General features: G+C 52.6%; 1 protein-coding gene across 2 annotated transcripts in view; it reads left to right on the top strand.

The window, feature by feature from the left end:
- The first annotated feature begins 479 nt into the window (after window positions 1-479).
- Window positions 480-6000, top strand: part of OSMR (oncostatin M receptor) — a 42378-nt gene continuing 36857 nt past the window's right edge. The window contains exon 1 of one of the 2 annotated variants that reach the window (XM_036020196.1): window positions 480-963. The gene's annotated coding sequence lies outside the window, so the exon portion shown is untranslated. The remainder of the gene's footprint in view (window positions 964-6000) is intronic. The other variant, XM_036020195.1, reaches the window with a different exon arrangement.

Raw genomic sequence — 6000 nt, 5'->3', positions numbered from 1 at the left:
CAGCCAGTCAATTCGAGACGTCTTTCCGATGCAAGACTGATTCGCAGGCCGTCCTGCTCCATCACTCTTGCGCCCCGCCCTGCCCACCACTGTCCCTGCCATTTGTGGTACTTTCCAGGGTCCCCGAGCCCCAAGCAGAACAGGCTTAGCCGACCAGGAGCAGGGCCACGCTCTCGGAGACCCCCGCGCCCACGCTGCCCAACGCTGCTGAGGACGCGCCGGTGTTCAGAGGTCCACACCGGCTGCAAAGCCGACGTGGCTCTCGACAGTCCGTCCCACAACCATAAAGAGAGGGCAGATCTGTATTTGAAAGGTGCTGGATTTGAAACGTGTATCTCAGAGATCGCTGGCACTCGTTGGAGGAAAAGTGAGCCACGAAGCGGCACCCACAACTCGGTGAAACGCAGGCTGGCGGGGACTTCTAGATGCGACCAGGACCCGGAGCCTAGAAATCCCTTCCCACGTTATCGCTTCTCTGAACACCACACGAAGCCCACGGGTCCTGCCCAGGTGGGGATAACAGGTGGCCCTGCGGGCTCCCCCGACCCTCGCAGGCCTGTCGCCGCCCCCTGCGCCCCTCGTCCCGCGTGGGCTCAAGGGTTGCAGTCCCCACCTTTCCTCTCCAGGCCTCTCCCACTTCCTTCTCCACCGGCCCCCGCCCGGCCCACCAGTCCGGGGCCCCACCTCGTCCTCCCGCGGGGACCCGACCCCTTCCCCCGGGAATCAGGAGGCGAATTCCTGCGGGTCCCAGAGGTGCCAAGAGTGCGCAGCTAGACGGGAAATTGCAAAAGTCTTCGGCCCTCCGCCCTCCCCCGCGGCTTTCCCGTAACTCCCGCCCCTCGGCCCCCGTCCCGCGGCTGATTCATAGCCCGGGCGCCCGGCAGCCTCCCCGGTGTCCGCACCCACCGCCCGAAACCCGCGCCGCGGAGGACGCGTCCGGCTCCCGGAGCCCTGGCCCGCGGGGTGAGTACCGGCCTCGCCGCCCTCGGGGGCTCTCCCGACCGCGGACCGGACGCGGCCAGGGGGCGACCCGGACAGCCTCGCCGCACCTGCCCCGCGTTCGCTTCGATCTGCGGGGAGACGGGGATTGGAGGGTCCGCGCCGCCGGCTTGCCCACCTGGCGCGTCGCACCGAAGGACTGACTTTTTCCAGAGCGCACGCCGCCCGGCCTCCAGGCGTCCTGCCCAGCGTTTCCGTTCCCGGTCCCACTCCCGCTCCCACCAGCGGTGGGAACGTTTCCAAACTTCCCTTGATCCGCTTATGCCTCCCACCCGACCCACCGCCGGGGTCGCCTTCCCCAGACGTCCCCCCACCCACCAGCGACTCCCGGGGACAGCCGCTCTGCTCCGAGTCCCGATGCCGCCGCCCTGGGTCTCTGTTTACACCTGGCGGTGGGAAGCGCTCGGCGCAGGTGGAGCGCGCGCTTCCCGGGGGAGCTGGCGTCTGGGACGCGCGCCGCCTCGTTCCCTTTTCTGCCTCGAGCGCGGGGGGCAGCACACAGTTGGCGGGTTGGGCGGCAGGAGCCTTGCGTTTGTAAGCGCCCTTTCCCCGGTTTTCTAGACCATCCTGCGGTGGAGGGGTTCAGTGACTCGTCCAGGGCCGTACAGCTGGCTGCGGCGGCCCTGGAATCTCTGAGTCCAGGGTTTTTCTTTTGCTCCTGACTCAGAGATTCATTTCCTGAGAGTCCTTCATCCACCCGCCCCTCCGCCCCTCCTCCCGTCCTGCCTGCAGGGAGAAAGGCGCGGGGCCACGGAAAAAGGCTGGTGGATAAGCGTCAAGCTTGAAGACCCTCTGCGGGCAGGCTTATTCTCCAGCTCAAGCAGGAGTAAAGGTAGGGGGCGACATAAGCACGGGGCAGGAAGGAACCGAATGGGGTGTCCTTAAGGGGCCACGGGGAAAGACGCTTTGGGTCTTGCTCCCAAGCCTAAAACTGACTTTGGGACTTGGGTCAAGTTATGCATCGCCTTAGCCTCAGTTTCCTCGTCTGCAAAATGGTAATGGTTCATACTTACTGCAGGCCGGCGACTATGGGAAGTGTTTTGCATATGCTTACTCACCCAGTCTTCACCTGCGAGGTAGGTGCTAGTTTTGTCGTGCTCACTGTATCCACGAGGAAGTGGAGAGAGCTGAAGTAACTTGTGTGGGCTCACGCAGCTAGCAGGTGGCCGGGTCCAGGTCTGACTCTGGAGCTTGCCTATCACCACTGGGCTGTGCCTCAAATTGAGGACCATTTGGAATGGCCCTGGGGTCGGTGTCTCATTGCTGTTCAGCTTTGTCTCTCTCCTGGATTGCGTTTCAATGGGCCGAGACACCCTTGAGGCTGAAGGGTTTCAAATGGTGTTAGTAGCCAGGGGCTCGCAAATGTAGCAGTGCCTCCAAATCATTTCTGGAACTTTCAACGCACGGGACCCCAACCTCAGGCTGCCCATTCCGGACCCCCCAGGGTGCGCTCTGTTGGTGTCTCCCCTGGCAGCTAGCCAGCATCTGGCGCTGTCAGAAGGCACCTGCAGGGAGCCCACCACCTGTCGTGTCATTGCTGCACAGAGCTGTGCTGGCCTCCCTGTGACTTTCGTCTGGGTCCCAGCTCTGCCTCCCTTGGTCCCAGCGAAGGGGTCTCAGAACACTTCCTTACACCCCGGGTCTCCTCTGTTTAATCCAAGAGAGCAGGAACACCTACTGGGGTGCGCGGAGGTGTTCTAGAGTCTGTGATGCTCTCAGGACCCTCCTGTCTTGAAAAGGAACCAAAGCAGGAAAACGATGCATTATAGGTTTGAAAAGGGGCTGAGCGGCCGTGGGACCCGACGAGAAGGAGCGAGCTTTCCTTGCGGGAACCGGGCTGGGGCATAGCCGGGACGGAGGGAAGGAAATCTCCTTGAGTGTATGTAGTCTGGCTCCTTTAGCATACCGGGGGCCCTGGCCCTCCTTCCTGGTGGGGGACGGTGGTGGGGGTGGGGAGGTCCTCCTTGATTGCAAAAAGAAATAGGTGAAATGGGAAATATAAACAAATAGAACCTTGTGAGAAACGCCATGCCTTTAAGCAGTGGCTTAAGCCGGAGTTTCCTTCCCGCAGCGGTGTCCTCGGCCTCACAGCTTCCTTCCTCTCTCACTTGAGTTCTGCTAGCGGTCAGCATTTGCTCCCTCCCAGGCCTCTGTCTTATTTTCATATTTTTGAAATCGTACAAATCATAACTGCCCACACTCTCAAGCAACAGAAAAGCACGTGGGATGAGTTGCGTGAGGGCCATCATCCTTCTTTGCAAGCTGAAGAGGGACGGCTGAGTTCGGTGAAACCTTTCCCAGACTTTTTTCTTTTTCACACATTTGCATAATAGGTATAGATGCATGCGTTGTAATATATGTAAATGCAATCCTGCTATGCAGTGTGCAGCTTACGTGGTCATTTTTCCCAAGCCTGAGAGGTTTTCCTGGTCTGTAAGGACCTCTTTGTGGTACTGGCTACATTTCCTTCTAAAACAGAAATGCACTGGACCCGTCCTTTCCCTTATTCATGGGCACGTGGGTCATTTACAGTTATCCTGCCTTAGCGACAGGACCCCAGGGAAGACTGTGCGTTCCCCTTCGTGCCTGAGGATTTCTGAAGACGAGACTCCTGAGATATTCTTGCATCAAAGGGTCTGTTTGTTTTTCAGCTTAATAGATAACAACCCTTCCAATTGCACCACTGCCCCCAGAGCAGGTCCTAATTCACACTTGGTGCAGGAGAATCTGTCTTCCTGGTCCTTCCTGATATCAGCTGTTATTTTTTTTCAATGTAGCATTTCAAAAATGGTAAATCAGTGAAACCGAAGGAGGCATTCCTATCGCTGTGCAGCCATCACCACCATCCTTTCCCAGAATTCTTTTCACCTTGCAAAACTGAGTCTCTGTGCCCATCAGACAGTGACTCCCCATCCCCTCCCCCTGGCACCCCCCACCCCCACACAGCCACCATTCTATTTCCTGACTGTGTGAACCTGGCTACTCCTAGGTACCCCATATACATATCAGTCTTCTCTGTGACTGGTTTGTTTCACTTAGCAAAATGTCCTGAAGGCTTATCCACGTATCAGAACTTTCTTCTTTGTGTGTAATATGCTACATTTTGCTCACCTATTCATTATACATTTATGTTCAACTATCTTTTGCTGCACAGAAATTTTAAATGTGTGTGTTGTCCACTCTGCAATCTCATGATTTCTGTGCTTTCTTTGTTTAGTTTAGAAAGGTCTTTTTTTTTACTTGAATATCATTTAAAAATTACCTTGTATCCTAATAAAGAATTTTGTTTTTTACATTTGGTTCATTAAAATATCATACTTTCGTGTAAGGTGAAAAACAAGGATTATCATTTTTTTTCTAGAGTTAACCTGACAGCAATTTATTTAATCATCCATCTTTTTTTCCCACTCACTTGGAATCCTGTTTTCATAGTAAAATAAATTTCTACTTATATAAGGGCCTGTTTTAGAACTTTATTCTATTTCACTGAGCTTTTTTGTCTCTTTTTATGCCAGCACCTTCCTATGTTAAATGCTATAGCTTTATAGTATTTTTGTATCTATTAGCATGTATTCGTACTTTCAAAAAATTTTAGGAATGATCCTTGTGCTATTTCCCTTTTGTGCCAATTTTATAAATAGCTTGCCAAGTCTAATAAAATCCTGTTGAAACTTTTCCGAAGATTTCCTTGAGTGTATGATCGTTAGTAACCTTTCTATCCCCAGCGCGCATTCCAGTGTGAGCTCCAAGCACGCAGGAAGTGGAGTGCCGTGGAGACAGGCGCTGCCCTTGGGGGAGGGGCTTTCCTGGTTTCAAGTTCCGCGTTAACTATGCCAACTTCTGCCAAATTTCCTTTTAACCTTTGTTAGCCTTCATTTCCTCGTCTGTGTCTGGAGATAATAATAGAATCTCCTTAGCCGTGCTGTTGTGAGAATAAATGCATGTAAATCATGCAGCAAAGTGCCTGACAGAGAGTTAGCGTCCGATCTGTGCCAGCTGTGGTGATTACCCTAGAAGGAAGGAGCACGTACTTTTCATGATATCGTAGGTCTATAGTATCCTAGGAGACAAACTTTTGTCATAAATACTGAATATAGGTAGCAGTGTTTCTCGAACTTCAGTGTGCGTGTGGATCACTTTGGGGAGTTTGTTTAAATGCAGATGCTTATCCAGCAGGCCTACGATGTGACCTGATGTTTCCCATTTCTCACGGGCTCATGGGAGATGTCAGTGCCATTGGTCTGTTGTCCACTCTTTGAGTTTATAGTCGTTCATGGATATTTGAAATCATTCTGGTAGTCACAGAATAATCCCCTATGAGGATAATTGTGATCGACAGCAATTGAAATTGCTTTCTTTTAATATTATATGCTAAAGAATTATGATTGTGTTCTTTCTTCATCCCTTTTCTTTTCTTTCTTTCCTCTTTTTTTAAAGGAAAGAGGGTTAGTGAGAGCACTGAATGTAACTCCAAGTTCTGATCTTAGATCTGAAATCCTTGATCTAGAGGTCATGGGTGAGAGGAGTCCCGTGCTGGGCAGAAAAGGCTTGGCCTGACTGGGAGCATCTGGTGCGACTGTGGGCCTGGACGTGGAAGTGCGGACAGCCCGGGCGTGCGGCCTGGGAGCTGAGTCCGTGGGGCTCCTGCAGGAGGTTCCCACGGAGGATGCTCTCCAGAGAACAGCAGCGTCCCCACGCTTCTCTCCCTTCCTTCTTCTCTCCTAGTGTGGGCGGGTTTCTGCGCACACTATTCTGAAACTTGCTTTTCCATTCACTATGTTTTGGACTCCTCCATGTGAGTTCGTGTATGATTTCATTCTTTTGAACAGTTGCATAGTACTCCTTTGTAAAAATGCAACGTAATTATATTGTCTAGGTTTTTTTTTGGATAGACACTTAGGTCTTTTTTGCTTTTTTCTCAACATAAACATTATGATGACCCCCCTCCTTAAAAATATATATTTTGTATATATACATGAACACCACACACACACACGACCT

Source organism: Phyllostomus discolor, chromosome 3 (assembly GCF_004126475.2).
Source record: "Phyllostomus discolor isolate MPI-MPIP mPhyDis1 chromosome 3, mPhyDis1.pri.v3, whole genome shotgun sequence".
Lineage (NCBI taxonomy): Eukaryota > Metazoa > Chordata > Mammalia > Chiroptera > Phyllostomidae > Phyllostomus > Phyllostomus discolor.
This window is presented reverse-complemented; position numbering and strand designations above follow the sequence as displayed.